The following is a 16,916-nucleotide window of genomic DNA, read 5'->3' as shown; positions in this document are numbered from 1 at the left end:
AATAACAAATTTCTACAAGCGACCAAAAGAAGTTAGTTGATTTTTGTAAAAAAGGAAGAGAATATGGTAGTCATCTCCTTTAGGACTCCTCTAGCTCATTAAGTAAGTATACAGAATCAGATCTGAAGCAATTTAAAATTAAGGAGGAAAAATTTTTTGTCCAAAGCAGCAGAAAGACCCACATAGACCGTAAACAGGACTCCCTGTCAAAAGCATTCTTCAGAAAAACAAAAACTTTACTGATTGTCTAAAGAGTTTTTTGTTGGCAATTTAGCAGAAACTAAAGCATTCTCCGGAAAAAAATTTTTACTGCTTGTCCGAAAGTTTTTTGTTGGCAATTTAACGAAAACTCCGGAACTATGGAATCATTAAAAACAGTCTGTCGATGATCATTAGCAATCTCTTTCGAGTATGGTGATATAGCTCAGTGGTAGAGCGTTCGACTGCAGATTGAGAGGTCCTCGGTGCAACTCCGGGTGTCCCCTAACAAAAATAAAATATTTTTCTACGAGCAGCAAAAACAAAATGAGCTTGATGATTTTTCCAAAAAAGAAGAGAATATGGTAATCATCTCCATAAGGACTCCTGTAAATCAATAAATGCACATAATCAGATCTGAAGCAATTTAAACTTAAGGAGGAAAAATGTTTTGTCCAAAGCAGCAGAAAGACCCACATAGACCGTAAACAGGACTCCCTGTCAAAGGCATTCTTCAGAAAAACAAAAACTTTACTGCTTTTCTAAAGAGTTTTTTTGCTGGCAATTTAACGAAAACTCCGGAACTATGGAATCATTAAAACCAGACTGTCGATGATCATTAGCAATCTCTTTCGAGTATGGTGATATAGCTCAGTGGTAGAGCATTCGACTGCCGATCGAGAGGTCCTCGGTTTAAATCCGGGTGTCCCCCAAACAATAAAAATTTTCTACAAGCGACCAAAAAAAAGTTAGTTGATTTTTGTAAAAAAGGAAGAGAATATGGTAGTCATCTCCTTTAGGACTCCTCTAGCTCATTAAGTAAGTATACAGAATCAGATCTGAAGCAATTTAAAATTAAGGAGGAAAAATGTTTTGTCCAAAGCAGCAGAAAGACCCACATAGACCGTAAACAGGACTCCCTGTCAAAAGCATTCTTCAGAAAAACAAAAACTTTACTGATTGTCTAAAGAGTTTTTTGTTGGCAATTTAGCAGAAACTAAAGCATTCTCCGGAAAAAAACTTTACTGCTTGTCCGAAAGTTTTTTTTGCTGGCAATTTAACGAAAACTCCGGAACTAGGGTATCATTCAAAACAGACTGTCGATGATCATTAGCGATCTCTTTCGAATATGGGGATATAGCTCAGTGGGAGAGCATTCGACTGCAGATTGAGAGGTCCTCGGTGCAACTCCGGGTGTCCCCTAACAAAAATAAAACATTTTTCTACGAGCAGCAAAAACAAAATGAGCTTGATGATTTTTCCAAAAAAAGAAGAGAATATGGTAATCATCTCCATAAGGACTCCTGTAGATCAATAAATGCACATAATCAGATCTGAAGCAATTTAAACTTAAGGAGGAAAAATGTTTTGTCCAAAGCAGCAGAAAGACCCACATAGACCGTAAACAGGACTCCCTGTCAAAGGCATTCTTCAGAAAAACAAAAACTTAACTGCTTGTCTAAAAGAGATTCTTTGCTGGCAATTTAACGAAAAATCCGGAACTATGGAATCATTAAAAACAGTCTGTCGATGATCATTAGCAATCTCTTTCGAGTATGTTGATACAGCTCAGCGGTAGAGCATTCGACTTCAGAGCGAGAGTTCCTCAGTTCAAATCCGGGAGTCTCCTAAACAATAACAATTTTCTACAAGCGACAAAAACAAAATCAGTAAGCTGATTTTTGAAAAAAAGAAAGAGAATATGGCGGTCATCTTTAGGACTCCTGTAGTTGGTTCAGTATACAGAACCAGATCGGAAAAATGTTATGTCCAAAGCAGAAGAAAGACCCACATAGACCGTAAACAGTCTCCCTGTCTAAAGTATTTTTCAGAAAAACAAAAACTTTACTGATTGTCTAAAGAGTTTTTTGTTGGCAATTTAGCAGAAACTAAAGCATTCTCCGGAAAAAACTTTACTTCTTGTCCGAAAGTTTTTTTGCTGGCAATTTAACGAAAACTCCGGAACTAGGGTATCATTCAAAACAGACTGTCGATGATCATTAGCGATCTCTTTCGAATATGGGGATATAGCTCAGTTGGAGAGCATTCGACTGCAGATTGAGAGGTCCTCAGTTCAAATCCGGTGTCTCCTAGACAATATCAAATTGCTACAAGCGACAAAAATAAAATCAGTAAGCTGATTTTTGAAAAACAAAGGAAGAGAATATGGTATTCATTTTTAGGACTCCTGTAGTTGATTCAGTATACAGAATCGGATCGGAAAAATGTTATGTCCAAAGCAGCCGAAAGACCCACATAGACCGTAAACAGTCTCACTGTCTAAAGTATTTTTCAGAAAAACAAAAATTTTACTGCTTTTCTAAAGAGTTTTTTTGCTGGCAATTTAACGAAAACTCCGGAACTATGGAATCAATAAAACCAGACTGTCGATGATCATTAGCAATCTCTTTCGAGTATGGTGATATAGCTCAGAGGTAGAGCATTCGACTGCAGATCGAGAGGTCCTCGGTTTAAATCCGGGTCTCCCCCAAACGATAAAAATTTTCTACAAGCGACCAAAAAAAAGTTAGTTGATTTTTGTAAAAAAGGAAGAGAATATGGTAGTCATCTCCTTTAGGACTCCTCTAGCTCATTAAGTAAGTATACAGAATCAGATCTGAAGCAATTTAAAATTAAGGAGGAAAAATGTTTTGTCCAGAGCAGCAGAAAGACCCACATAGACCGTAAACAGGACTCCCTGTCAAAAGCATTCTTCAGAAAAACAAAAACTTTACTGACTGTCTAAAGAGTTTTTTGTTGGCAATTTATCAGAAACTAAAGCATTCTCCGGAAAAAAAACTTTACTGCTTGTCCGAAAGTTTTTTTGCTGGCAATTTAACAAAAACTCCGGAACTAGGGTATCATTCAAAACAGACTGTCGATGATCATTAGCGATCTCTTTCGAATATGGGGATATAGCTCAGTGGGAGAGCATTCGACTGCAGATTGAGAGGTCCTCAGTTCAAATCCGGTGTCTCCTAGACAATATCAAATTGCTACAAGCGACAAAAATAAAATCAGTAAGCTGATTTTTGAAAAACAAAGGAAGAGAATATGGTATTCATTTTTAGGACTCCTGTAGTTGATTCAGTATACAGAATCGGATCGGAAAAATGTTATGTCCAAAGCAGCCGAAAGACCCACATAGACCGTAAACAGTCTCACTGTCTAAAGTATTTTTCAGAAAAACAAAAACTTTACTGCTTTTCTAAAGAGTTTTTTTGCTGGCAATTTAACGAAAACTCCGGAACTATGGAATCAATAAAACCAGACTGTCGATGATCATTAGCAATCTCTTTCGAGTATGGTGATATAGCTCAGAGGTAGAGCATTCGACTGCAGATCGAGAGGTCCTCGGTTTAAATCCGGGTCTCCCCCAAACGATAAAAATTTTCTACAAGCGACCAAAAAAAAGTTAGTTGATTTTTGTAAAAAAGGAAGAGAATATGGTAGTCATCTCCTTTAGGACTCCTCTAGCTCATTAAGTAAGTATACAGAATCAGATCTGAAGCAATTTAAAATTAAGGAGGAAAAATGTTTTGTCCAGAGCAGCAGAAAGACCCACATAGACCGTAAACAGGACTCCCTGTCAAAAGCATTCTTCAGAAAAACAAAAACTTTACTGACTGTCTAAAGAGTTTTTTGTTGGCAATTTAGCAGAAACTAAAGCATTCTCCGGAAAAAAAACTTTACTGCTTGTCCGAAAGTTTTTTTGCTGGCAATTTAACAAAAACTCCGGAACTAGGGTATCATTCAAAACAGACTGTCGATGATCATTAGCGATCTCTTTCGAATATGGGGATATAGCTCAGTGGGAGAGCATTCGACTGCAGATTGAGAGGTCCTCAGTTCAAATCCGGTGTCTCCTAGACAATATCAAATTGCTACAAGCGACAAAAATAAAATCAGTAAGCTGATTTTTGAAAAACAAAGGAAGAGAATATGGTATTCATTTTTAGGACTCCTGTAGTTGATTCAGTATACAGAATCGGATCGGAAAAATGTTATGTCCAAAGCAGCCGAAAGACCCACAAAGACCGTAAACAGTCTCGCTGTCCAAAGTATTTTTCAGAAAAACAAAAACTTTACTGCTTTTCTAAAGAGTTTTTTTGCTGGCAATTTAACGAAAACTCCGGAAGTATGGAATCAATAAAACCAGACTGTCGATGATCATTAGCAATCTCTTTCGAGTATTGTGATATAGCTCAGAGGTAGAGCATTCGACTGCAGATCGAGAGGTCCTCGGTTTAAATCCGGGTCTCCCCCAAACGATAAAAATTTTCTACAAGCGACCAAAAAAAAGTTAGTTGATTTTTGTAAAAAAGGAAGAGAATATGGTAGTCATCTCCTTTAGGACTCCTCTAGCTCATTAGGTAAGTATACAGAATCAGATCTGAAGCAATTTAAAATTAAGGAGGAAAAATGTTTTGTCCAGAGCAGCAGAAAGACCCACATAGACCGTAAACAGGACTCCCTGTCAAAAGCATTCTTCAGAAAAACAAAAACTTTACTGACTGTCTAAAGAGTTTTTTGTTGGCAATTTAGCAGAAACTAAAGCATTCTCCGGAAAAAAACTTTACTGCTTGTCCGAAAGTTTTTTTGCTGGCAATTTAACGAAAACTCCGGAACTAGGGTATCATTCAAAACAGACTGTCGATGATCAATAGCGATCTCTTTCGAATATGGGGATATAGCTCAGTGGGAGAGCATTCGACTGCAGATTGAGAGGTCCTCAGTTCAAATCCGGGTGTCTCCTAGACAATAACAAATTTCTACAAGCGACAAAAATAAAATCAGTAAACTGATTTTTGAAAAACAAAGGAAGAGAATATGGTATTCATTTTTAGGACTCATGTAATTGATTCAGTATACAGAATCGGATCGGAAAAAATTTTATGTCCAAAGCAGCCGAAAGACCCACATAGACCGTAAACAGTCACTGTCTAAAGTATTTTTCAGAAAAACAAAAACTTTACTGCTTTTCTAAAGAGTTTTTTTGCTGGCAATTTAACGAAAACTCCGGAACTATGGAATCATTAAAACCAGACTGTCGATGATCATTAGCAATCTCTTTCGAGTATGGTGATATAGCTCAGAGGTAGAGCATTCGACTGCAGATGGAGAGGTCCTCGGTTTAAATCCGGGTGTCCCCCAAACAATAAAAATTTTCTACAAGCGACGAAAAAAAGTTAGTTGATTTTTGTAAAAAAGGAAGAGAATATGGTAGTCATCTCCTTTAGGACTCCTCTAGCTCATTAGGTAATTATACAGAATCAGATCTGAAGCAATTTAAAATTAAGGAGGAAAAATGTTTTGTCCAAAGCAGCAGAAAGACCCACGTAGACCGTAAACAGGACTCCCTGTCAAAAGCATTCTTCAGAAAAACAAAAATTTTACTGCTTGCCTAAAAGAGATTCTTTGCTGGCAATTTAACGAAAAATCCGGAACTATGGAATCATTAAAAACAGTCTGTCGATGATCATTAGCAATTTCTTTCGAATATGGTGATACAGCTCAGTGGTAGAGCATTCAACTCCAGAGCGAGAGTTCCTCAGTTCAAATCCGGGAGTCTCCTAAACAATAACAATTTTCTACAAGCGACAAAAACAAAATCAGTAAGCTGATTTTTGAAAAACAAAGGAAGAGAACATGGTATTCATTTTTAGGACTCCTGTAGTTGATTCAGTATACAGAATCGGATCGGAAAAAAGTTATGTCCAAAGCAGCAGAAACACCCACATAGACCTTAAACAGTCTCACTGTCTAAAGTATTTTTCAGAAAAACAAAAACTTTACTGCTTTTCTAAAGAGTTTTTTTGCTGGCAATTTAACGAAAACTCCGGAACTATGGAATCATTAAAACCAGTGTGTCGATGATCATTAGCAATCTCTTTCGAGTATGGTGATATAGCTCAGTGGTAGAGCATTCGACTGCAGATTGAGAGGTCCTCGGTGCAACTCCGGGTGTCCCCTAACAAAAACAAACATTTTTCTACGAGCAGCAAAAACAAAATGAGCTTGATGATTTTTCCGAAAAGGAAGAGAATATGGTAACCATTTCCATAAGGACTCCTGTAGATCAATCAATGCACATAATCAGATCTGAAGCAATTTAAAATTAAGGAGCAAAAATGTTTTGCCCAAAGCAGCAGAAAGACCCACATAGACCGTAAACAGGACTCCCTGTCAAAGGCAATCTTAAGAAAAACAAAAACTTTACTGCTTGTCTAAAAGAGATTCTTTGCTGGCAATTTAGCAAAAACTCCGGAACTAGTGAATCATTCGAAATAGTCTCTCAATGGTCATTAGCAATCTCTTTCGAATATGGGGATATAGCTCAGTGGTAGAGCATTCAACTGCAGATTGAGAGGTCCTCGGTGCATCTACGGGTGCCCCCTAACCAAACAACATTTTTCTACGAGCAGCAAAAACAAAACGAGCTTGATAATTTTTCCAAAAACGAAGAGAATATGGTAATCATCTGCATAAAGACTCCTGTAGCTCAATAAATGCACATAATCAGATCTGAAGCAATTTAAAATTGATGAGGAAAAATGTTATGTCCAAAGCAGCAGAAAGACCCACAAAGACCGTAAACAGGACTCCCTGTCTAAGGCATTCTTCAGAAAAACAAAAACTTCACTGCATGTCTAAAAGAGTTTTTTTGCTGGCAATTTAGCAAAAACTCCGGAACTAGGGAATCATTCGAAACAGTCTCTCGATGATCATTAGCAATCTCTTTCGAATATGGGGATATAGCTCAGTGGTAGAGCATTCGACTGCAGGTTGAGAGGCCCTCGGTGCAACTACGGGTGTCCCCTAACCAAAAAACATTTTTCTACGAGCAGCAAAAACAAAACGAGCTTGATTTTTCCAAAAAGGAAGAGAATATGGTAATCATCTCCATAAGGACTCCTGTAGCGAAATAAATGCACATAATCAGATCTGAAGCAATTTAAAATTAAGGAGGAAAAATTTTATGTCCAAAGCAGCAGAAAGACCCACATAGACCGTAAACAGGACTCCCTGTCTAAGGCATTCTTCAGAAAAACAAAAAATTTACTGCTTGTCTAAAAGAGATTTTTTGCTTGCAATTTAGCAAAAACTCCGGAACTAGGGAATCATTCGAAACAGTCTCTCGATGATCATTAGCAATCTCTTTCGAACATGGTGATATAGCTCAGTGGTAGAGCATTCGACTGCAGATTGAGAGGTCCTCAGTGCAAATACGGGTGTCCCCTAACCAAAAAACATTTTTCTACGAGCAGCAAAAACGAAAAGAGCTTGATGATTTTTCCAAAAAGGAAGAGAATATGGTAAAAATCTCCATAGGGACTCCTGTAGCTCAATAAATGCAAATAATGATCTGAAGCAATTTATAATTAAGGAGGAAAAATTTCATGTCCAAAGCAGCAGAAAGACCCACATAGACCGTAAACAGGACTCCCTGTCTAAGGCATTCTTCAGAACAACAAAATCTTCACTGCTTGTCTAAAAGAGATGTTTTGCTGGCAATTTAGCAAAAACTCCGGAACTAGGGAATCATTCGAAACAGTCTCCCGGTGATCATTAGCAATCTCTTTCGAATATGGGGATACAGCTCAGTGGTAGAGCATTCGACTGCAGATTGAGAGGTCCTCGGTGCAACTCCGGGTGTCCCGCAACCGAAAAACATTTTTCTACTTGCACAAAAACAAAATGAGCTGGATGATTTTCCCAAAAAGGAAGAGAATATGGTAATCAACTCCCTAAGGACTCCTGTAGCTCAATAAATGCAAATAATCAGATCTGAAGCAATTTATAATTAAGGAGGAAAAATTTTATGTCCAAAGCAGCAGAAAGACCCACATAGACCGTAAACAGGACTCCCTGTCTAAGGCATTCTTCAGAAAAACAAAAACTTCACTGCTTGTCTAAAAGAGTTTTTTTGCTGGCAATTTAGCAAAAAATCCGGAACTAGGGAATCATTCGAAACAGTCTCTCGATGATCATTAGCAATCTCTTTCGAATATGGGGAAATAGCTCAGTGGTAGAGCATTCGACTGCAGGTTGAGAGGCCCTCAGTGCAACTACGGGTGTCCCCTAACCAAAAAACATTTTTCTACGAGCAGCAAAAACAAAACGAGCTTGATTTTTCCAAAAAGGAAGAGAATATGGTAATCATCTCCATAAGGACTCCTGTAGCGAAATAAATGCACATAATCAGATCTGAAGCAATTTAAAATTAAGGAGGAAAAATTTTATGTCCAAAGCAGCAGAAAGACCCACATAGACCGTAAACAGGACTCCCTGTCTAAGGCATACTTCAGAAAAACAAAAACTTTACTGCTTGTCTAAAAGAGATTTTTTGCTTTCAATTTAGCAAAAACTCCGGAACTAGGGAATCATTCGAAACAGTCTCTCGATGATCATTAGCAATCTCTTTCGAATATGGGGATATAGCTCAGTGTTAGAGCATTCGACTGCAGATTGAGAGGTCCTCAGTGCAAATACGGGTGTCCCCTAACCAAAAAACATTTTTCTACGAGCAGCAAAAACAAAAAGAGCTTGATGATTTTTCCAAAAAGGAAGAGAATATGGTAAAAATCTCCATAGGGACTCCTGTAGCTCAATAAATGCAAATAATCAGATCTGAAGCAATTTATAATTAAGGAGGAAAAATTTTATGTCCAAAGCAGCAGAAAGACCCACATAGACCGTAAACAGGACTCCCTGTCTAAGGCATTCTTCAGAACAACAAAATCTTCACTGCTTGTCTAAAAGAGATGTTTTGCTGGCAATTTAGCAAAAACTCCGGAACTAGGGAATCATTCGAAACAGTCTCCCGGTGATCATTAGCAATCTCTTTCGAATATGGGGATACAGCTCAGTGGTAGAGCATTCGACTGCAGATTGAGAGATCCTCGGTGCAACTCCGGGTGTCCCGCAACCGAAAAACATTTTCCTACTTGCACAAAAACAAAATGAGCTGGATGATTTTCCCAAAAAGGAAGAGAATATGGTAATCAACTCCCTAAGGACTCCTGTAGCTCAATAAATGCACAGAATCAGATCTGAAGCAATTTAAATTTGAGGAGAAAAAAGTTATGTCCAAAGCAGCAGAAAGACCCACATAAACCGTAAAGAGGACTCCCTGTCTAAGGCATACTTAAGAAAAACAAAAAACTTTACTGCTTGTCTAAAAGAGATTCTTTGCTGGCAATTTAACGAAAAATCCGGAACTATGGAATCATTAAAAACATTCTGTCGATGATCATTAGCAATCTCTTTCGAGTATGGTGATACAGCTCAGTGGTAGAGCATTCGACTCCAGAGCGAGAGTTCTTCAGTTCAAATCCGGGAGTCTCCTAAACTAATAGAGTTTTTCTGCTGGCATTTTAACAAAAAATCCTGAACAAGCGAATCATTCGAAACAGTCTATCCATGATCATTAGCAATCTGTTTCGAATATGGGGATATAGCTCAGCGGTAGAGCATTCAACTGCAGAGCGAGAGGTCCTGGGGTCATATCAGGGTGTCCCCTAAACAATAAAAATTTTCTACAAGCGACCAAAAAAAGAGTTAGTTGATTTTTGTAAAAAAAGGAAGAGAATATGGTAGTCATCTCCTTTAGGACTACTGTAGTTCATTAAGCATACAGAATCAGATGGAAAGCAAATTAAATTTAAGGAGGAAAAATTTATGTCCAAAGCAGCAGAAAGACCCACATAGGCCCTAAACAGGACTCACTGTCTAAAGCATTCTTAACAAAAACAAAAAACTTTACTGCTTGTCTAATAGAGTTTTTCTGCTGGCAATTTAACAAAAAATCCGGAACAAGCGAAACATTCGAAACAGTCTGTCCATGATCATTAGCAATCTGTTTCGAATATGGGGATATAGCTCAGTTGCAGAGCATTCGACTACAGATTGAGAGGTCCTCGGTTCAAATCCGGGTGTCCCCTAAATACTAACAATTTTTTTCGAGCGACCAAACAAAAAGTTAGTTGATTTTTGTAAAACAGGAAACGAATATGGTAGTCATCGCCTTTAGGACTACTGTAGTTCATTAAGTATACAGAATCATATCGGAAGCAATTAAAATTAAGGAGGAAAAATGTTTTTTCCAAAGCAGCAGAAAGACCCACATAGGCCGTAAACAGGACTCCCTGTCTAAAGCATTCTTAAGAAAAACAAAAAATTTACTGCTTGTCTAAAAAAATTTTCTGCTGGCCGTTTGACAAAAAATCCGGAACACGCGAATCATTCGAAACAGTCTGTGCATGATCATTAGCAATCTGTTTCAACATGGGGATATAGCCAAGTGGTAGAGCATTCTACTGGAGATCGAGAGGTCCTCGGTTCAAATCCTGGAGACCACACACCAAAAAGATTTTTCTACGAGCAACAAAAACAGAAAATGAGCTTGACGATTTTTGCAAAAAAGAAGAGAACATGGTAGTCATCTCCTTTAGGACTCCTGTAGCTCAAAAAGTGTACATAATCAGCTCTGAAGCAATATAAATTTAAGGGGGGAAAACATTATCTCCAAAGCAGCAGAAAGACCCACATAGACTTTAAACAGGACTCCTTGTCTGAAACATTCTTCAGAAAAACAAAATTTTTACTGCTTGTCTAAACGAGTTTTCTTTGCTGGCGATTTAGCAAAAGCTGCGGAACTATGTAACCATTAGAAACAATCTGTCGATGATCATTAGCAATCTGTTTCGAATATGGGGATATAGCTCAGCGGCAGAGCATTCGACTGCAGTGCGAGAGGTCCTGGGGTCAAATCCGGGTGTCACCTAAACAATAAGAATTTTCTACGAGCGACCAAAAAAAGAGTTAGTTGATTTTTGTAAAAAGGAAGAGAATTTGGTAGTCATCTCCTTTAGGACTACTGTAGTTCATTAAGCATACAGAATCAGATCGAAAGCAAATTAAATTTAAGGAAGAAAAGTATTATGTCCAAAGCAGTAGAAAGACCCACATAGGCCGTAAACAGGACTCCCTGTCTAAAGCATTCTTAAGAAAAACAAAAACTTTACTGTTTGTCTAAAAGAGTTTTTTGCTGGCGACTTAGCAAAAGCTGCGGAACTAGGGAATTATTCGAAACAGTCTGTCGATGATCATTAGCAATCTGTTTCGAATATGGGAATCTAGCTTAGCGGTAGAGCATTCGACTGTAGAGCGAGAGGTCCTGGGCGCAAATCCGGGTGCCCCCTAAACAATAACAAATTTCTACGAGCGACCAAAAAAGAGTTAGTTGATTTTTGTAAAAAGGAAGAGAATATGGTAGCCATCCCCTTTAGGACTACTGTAGTTCATTAAGCATACAGAATCAGATGAAAAGCAATTTAAATTTGAGGAGGAAAAGTGTTATGTTCAAAGCAGCCGAAAGACCCACATAGAACGTAAACATGACTCCCTGTCTAAAGCATTCTTCAGAAAAACAAAAACTTCACTGCATGTCTAAAAGAGTTTTTTTGCTGGCAATTTAGCAAAAACTCCGGAACTAGGGAATCATTCGAAACAGTCTCCCGGTGATCATTAGCAATCTGTTTCGAATATGGGGATATAGCTCAGCTGTAGAGCATTCGACTGCAGAGCGAGAGGTCCTGGGGTCAAATCCGGGTGTCCCCTAAATAACAACAATTTTCTACGAGCGACCAAAAAAGAGTTAGTTGATTTTTGTAAAAAGGAAGAGAATATGGTAGCCATCTCCTTCAGGATTACTGTTCATTAAGCACTCAGAATCAGATCAAAAGCAATTTAAATTTAAGGAGGAAAAGTGTTATGTTAAAAGCAGCAGAAAGACCCACATAGAACGTAAATATGACTCCCTGTCTAAAGCATTCTTAAGAAAAACAGAAACTCTACAGCTTGTCCAAAAGAGTTTTCTTTGCTGTCGATTTAGCAAAAACTGCGGAACTAGGGAATCATTCGAAACAGTCTGCCGATGATCAATAGCAATCCGTTTCGAACATGGGGATATAGCTCAGTGGTAGAGCATTCGACTGCAGATCGAGAGGTCCTCGGTTCAAATCCGGGTGTCCCCTAAACAATAACAACTTTCTACGAGCGACCAAAACAGAGTTAGTTGATTTTTGTAAAAAGGAAGAGAATATGGTAGCCATCTCCTTCAGGACTACTGTAGTTCATTAAGCATTCAGAATCAGATCAAAAGCAATTTAAAATTAAGGAGGAAAAGTGTTTTGTTAAAAGCAGCAGAAAGACCCACATAGAACGTAAACATGACTCCCTGTCTAAAGCATTCTTAAGAAAAACAAAAACTTTACAGCTTGTCCAAAAGAGTTTTCTTTGCTGTCGATTTAGCAAAAGCTGCGGAACCACGGAATCATTCGAAACAGTATGCCGATGATCTTTAGCAATCTGTTTCGAACATGGGGATACAGCTCAGTGGTAGAGCATTCGACTGGAGATCGAGAGGTCCTCGGTTCAAATCCGGGTGTCCCCTAAATAATAACATTTTTCTACGAGCGACCAAAAAAAGAGTTAGTTGATTTTTGTAAAAAGGAAGAGAATATGGTAGCCATCTCCTTCAGGACTACTGTAGTTCATTAAGCATTCAGAATCAGATCAAAAGCAACTTAAATTTAAGGAGGAAAAGTGTTATGTTAAAAGCAGCAGAAGGACCCACATAGAACGTAAACATGACTCCCTGTCTAAAGCATTCTTAAGAAAAACAAAAACTTTACAGTTTGTCCAAAAGAGTTTTCTTTGCTGTCGATTTAGCAAAAGCTGCGGAACTAGGGAATCATTCGAAACAGTCTGCCCATGATCATTAGCAATCTGTTTCGAACAGGGGGATATAGCTCAGTCGTAGAGCATTCGACTGGAGATCGAGAGGACCTCGGTTCAAATCCGGGTGTCCCCTAAACGATAACAATTTTCTACGAGCGACCAAAAAAAAGAGTTAGTTAATTTTTGTAAAAAGGAAGAGAATATGGTAGCCATCTCCTTCAGGACTACTGTAGTTCATTAAGCATTCAGAATCAGATCAAAAGCAATTTAAATTTAAGGAGGAAAAGTGTTATGTTAAAAGCAGCAGAAAAACCCACATAGAACGTAAACATGACTCCCTGTCTAAAGCATTCTTAAGAAAAACAAAAACTTTGCAGCTTGTCCAAAAGAGTTTTCTTTGCTGTCGATTTAGCAAAAGCTGCGGAACTAGGGAATCATTCGAAACAGTCTGCGCATGATCATTAGCAATTTAATTCGAACATGGGGATATAGCTCAGTGGTAGAGCATTCGACTGGAGATCGAGAGGTCCTCGGTTCAAATCCGGGTGTCCCCAAAACGATAACAATTTTCTACGAGCGACCAAAAAAAAGAGTTAGTTAATTTTTGTAAAAAGGAAGAGAATATGGTAGCCATCTCCTTCAGGACTACTGTAGTTCATTAAGCATTCAGAATCAGATCAAAAGCAATTTAAATTTAAGGAGGAAAAGTGTTATGTTAAAAGCAGCAGAAAGACCCACATAGAACGTAAACATGACTCCCTGTCTAAAGCATTCTTAAGAAAAACAAAAACTTTGCAGCTTGTCCAAAAGAGTTTTCTTTGCTGTCGATTTAGCAAAAGCTGCGGAACTAGGGAATCATTCGAAACAGTCTGCGCATGATCATTAGCAATTTAATTCGAACATGGGGATATAGCTCAGTGGTAGAGCATTCGACTGGAGATCGAGAGGTCCTCGGTTCAAATCCTGGTGTCCCCTAAACAATAACAATTTTCTACGAGCGACCAAAAAAGAGTTAGTTGATTTTTGTAAAAAAAAAGAATATGGTAGTCATCTCCTTTAGCACTTCTGTAGTTCATAAAGTATACAAAATCAGATCGGAGGCAATTTAAGTTTAATGAAGAAAAGTGTTATGTCCACAGCAGCAGAAAGACCCACATAGACTGTATACATATCTCCCTTTCTAAAGCATTCTTAAGAAAAACAAAAACTTTACAGCTTGTCCAAAAGAGTTTTCTTTGCTGTAGATTTAGCAAAAGCTGCGGAACTAGGGAATCATTCGAAACAGTCTGCCGATGATCATTAGCAATCTGTTTCGAACAGGGGGATATAGCTCAGTGGTAGAGCATTCGACTGCAGATCGAGAGGTCCTCGGTTCAAATCCGGGTGTCCCCTAAACGATAACAATTTTCTACGAGCGACCAAAAAAAAGAGTTAGTTAATTTTTGTAAAAAGGAAGAGAATATGGTAGCCATCTCCTTCAGGACTACTGTAGTTCATTAAGCATTCAGAATCAGATCAAAAGCAATTTAAATTTAAGGAGGAAAAGTGTTATGTTAAAAGCAGCAGAAGGACCCACATAGAACGTAAACATGACTCCCTGTCTAAAGCATTCTTAAGAAAAACAAAAACTTTACAGTTTGTCCAAAAGAGTTTTCTTTGCTGTCGATTTAGCAAAAGCTGCGGAACTAGGGAATCATTCGAAACAGTCTGCCCATGATCATTAGCAATCTGTTTCGAACAGGGGGATATAGCTCAGTCGTAGAGCATTCGACTGGAGATCGAGAGGACCTCGGTTCAAATCCGGGTGTCCCCTAAACGATAACAATTTTCTACGAGCGACCAAAAAAAAGAGTTAGTTAATTTTTGTAAAAAGGAAGAGAATATGGTAGCCATCTCCTTCAGGACTACTGTAGTTCATTAAGCATTCAGAATCAGATCAAAAGCAATTTAAATTTAAGGAGGAAAAGTGTTATGTTAAAAGCAGCAGAAAAACCCACATAGAACGTAAACATGACTCCCTGTCTAAAGCATTCTTAAGAAAAACAAAAACTTTGCAGCTTGTCCAAAAGAGTTTTCTTTGCTGTCGATTTAGCAAAAGCTGCGGAACTAGGGAATCATTCGAAACAGTCTGCGCATGATCATTAGCAATTTAATTCGAACATGGGGATATAGCTCAGTGGTAGAGCATTCGACTGGAGATCGAGAGGTCCTCGGTTCAAATCCGGGTGTCCCCAAAACGATAACAATTTTCTACGAGCGACCAAAAAAAAGAGTTAGTTAATTTTTGTAAAAAGGAAGAGAATATGGTAGCCATCTCCTTCAGGACTACTGTAGTTCATTAAGCATTCAGAATCAGATCAAAAGCAATTTAAATTTAAGGAGGAAAAGTGTTATGTTAAAAGCAGCAGAAAGACCCACATAGAACGTAAACATGACTCCCTGTCTAAAGCATTCTTAAGAAAAACAAAAACTTTGCAGCTTGTCCAAAAGAGTTTTCTTTGCTGTCGATTTAGCAAAAGCTGCGGAACTAGGGAATCATTCGAAACAGTCTGCGCATGATCATTAGCAATTTAATTCGAACATGGGGATATAGCTCAGTGGTAGAGCATTCGACTGGAGATCGAGAGGTCCTCGGTTCAAATCCTGGTGTCCCCTAAACAATAACAATTTTCTACGAGCGACCAAAAAAGAGTTAGTTGATTTTTGTAAAAAAAAAAGAATATGGTAGTCATCTCCTTTAGCACTTCTGTAGTTCATAAAGTATACAAAATCAGATCGGAGGCAATTTAAGTTTAATGAAGAAAAGTGTTATGTCCACAGCAGCAGAAAGACCCACATAGACTGTATACATATCTCCCTTTCTAAAGCATTCTTAAGAAAAACAAAAACTTTACAGCTTGTCCAAAAGAGTTTTCTTTGCTGTAGATTTAGCAAAAGCTGCGGAACTAGGGAATCATTCGAAACAGTCTGCCGATGATCATTAGCAATCTGTTTCGAACAGGGGGATATAGCTCAGTGGTAGAGCATTCGACTGCAGATCGAGAGGTCCTCGGTTCAAATCCGGGTGTCCCCTAAACGATAACAATTTTCTACGAGCGACCAAAAAAAAGAGTTAGTTAATTTTTGTAAAAAGGAAGAGAATATGGTAGCCATCTCCTTCAGGACTACTGTAGTTCATTAAGCATTCAGAATCAGATCAAAAGCAATTTAAATTTAAGGAGGAAAAGTGTTATGTTAAAAGCAGCAGAAAGACCCACATAGAACGTAAACATGACTCCCTGTCTAAAGCATTCTTAAGAAAAACAAAAACTTTGCAGCTTGTCCAAAAGAGTTTTCTTTGCTGTCGATTTAGCAAAAACTGCGGAACTAGGGAATCATTCGAAACAGTCTGCGCATGATCATTAGCAATTTAATTCGAACATGGGGATATAGCTCAGTGGTAGAGCATTCGACTGGAGATCGAGAGGTCCTCGGTTCAAATCCGGGTGTCCCCTAAACAATAACAATTTTCTACGAGCGACCACAAAAGAGTTAGTTGATTTTTGTAAAAAAAAAAGAATATGGTAGTCATCTCCTTTAGCACTTCTGTAGTTCATAAAGTATACAAAATCAGATCGGAAGCAATTTAAGTTTAAGGAAGAAAAGTGTTATGTCCAAAGCAGCAGAAAGACCCACATAGACCGTAAACATGACTCCCTGTCTCAAGCATTCTTAGGAAAAACAAAAACTTTACTGCTTGTCTAAAAGAATTTTCTTTGCTGGCGATTTAGCAAAAGCTGCGGAACTAGGGAATCATTCGAAACAATCTGTCGATGATCATAAGCAATCTGTTTCGATTATGGGGATATAGCTCAGAGGGAGAGCATTCGACTGCATCGAGAGGTCTCCGGATCAAATCCGGGTGTCCCATAACCAACGAAATTTTTCTACGAGCAACAAAAACAAAATGAGATTGACGAATTTTCAAAAAAGGA

The 16,916-nt window shown here is 38.2% G+C and overlaps 1 protein-coding gene and 15 non-coding genes across 16 annotated transcripts in view; 15 read left to right on the top strand and 1 right to left on the bottom strand.

The window, feature by feature from the left end:
• Positions 1-16,916, bottom strand: part of LOC142353387 (lipoxygenase homology domain-containing protein 1-like) — a 180,049-nt gene that overhangs the window by 29,397 nt on the left and 133,736 nt on the right. The window lies entirely within an intron of this gene.
• On the top strand, positions 839-910 carry Trnag-gcc (transfer RNA glycine (anticodon GCC)). The gene has a single exon. It is a non-coding gene; the product is annotated as a tRNA-Gly (tRNA).
• On the top strand, positions 1,330-1,401 carry Trnac-gca (transfer RNA cysteine (anticodon GCA)). Its single transcript has one exon. It is a non-coding gene; the product is annotated as a tRNA-Cys (tRNA).
• On the top strand, positions 4,883-4,954 carry Trnac-gca (transfer RNA cysteine (anticodon GCA)). The gene has a single exon. It is a non-coding gene; the product is annotated as a tRNA-Cys (tRNA).
• On the top strand, positions 10,071-10,142 carry Trnac-aca (transfer RNA cysteine (anticodon ACA)). Its single transcript has one exon. It is a non-coding gene; the product is annotated as a tRNA-Cys (tRNA).
• Positions 12,165-12,236, top strand: Trnac-gca (transfer RNA cysteine (anticodon GCA)). Its single transcript has one exon. It is a non-coding gene; the product is annotated as a tRNA-Cys (tRNA).
• Trnas-gga (transfer RNA serine (anticodon GGA)) lies at positions 12,584-12,655 on the top strand. Its single transcript has one exon. It is a non-coding gene; the product is annotated as a tRNA-Ser (tRNA).
• Positions 13,004-13,075, top strand: Trnas-gga (transfer RNA serine (anticodon GGA)). The gene has a single exon. It is a non-coding gene; the product is annotated as a tRNA-Ser (tRNA).
• Trnas-gga (transfer RNA serine (anticodon GGA)) lies at positions 13,425-13,496 on the top strand. The gene has a single exon. It is a non-coding gene; the product is annotated as a tRNA-Ser (tRNA).
• Trnas-gga (transfer RNA serine (anticodon GGA)) lies at positions 13,846-13,917 on the top strand. Its single transcript has one exon. It is a non-coding gene; the product is annotated as a tRNA-Ser (tRNA).
• On the top strand, positions 14,263-14,334 carry Trnac-gca (transfer RNA cysteine (anticodon GCA)). The gene has a single exon. It is a non-coding gene; the product is annotated as a tRNA-Cys (tRNA).
• Positions 14,684-14,755, top strand: Trnas-gga (transfer RNA serine (anticodon GGA)). The gene has a single exon. It is a non-coding gene; the product is annotated as a tRNA-Ser (tRNA).
• On the top strand, positions 15,105-15,176 carry Trnas-gga (transfer RNA serine (anticodon GGA)). The gene has a single exon. It is a non-coding gene; the product is annotated as a tRNA-Ser (tRNA).
• Positions 15,526-15,597, top strand: Trnas-gga (transfer RNA serine (anticodon GGA)). The gene has a single exon. It is a non-coding gene; the product is annotated as a tRNA-Ser (tRNA).
• Positions 15,944-16,015, top strand: Trnac-gca (transfer RNA cysteine (anticodon GCA)). Its single transcript has one exon. It is a non-coding gene; the product is annotated as a tRNA-Cys (tRNA).
• Trnas-gga (transfer RNA serine (anticodon GGA)) lies at positions 16,365-16,436 on the top strand. Its single transcript has one exon. It is a non-coding gene; the product is annotated as a tRNA-Ser (tRNA).

Source organism: Convolutriloba macropyga, chromosome 14, assembly GCF_964194025.1.
Source record: "Convolutriloba macropyga chromosome 14, txConMacr16.3, whole genome shotgun sequence".
NCBI lineage: Eukaryota > Metazoa > Xenacoelomorpha > Acoela > Convolutidae > Convolutriloba > Convolutriloba macropyga.
The sequence above is the reverse complement of the archived record's forward strand: the minus strand, read 5'-3'. Positions and strand labels throughout refer to the sequence as shown.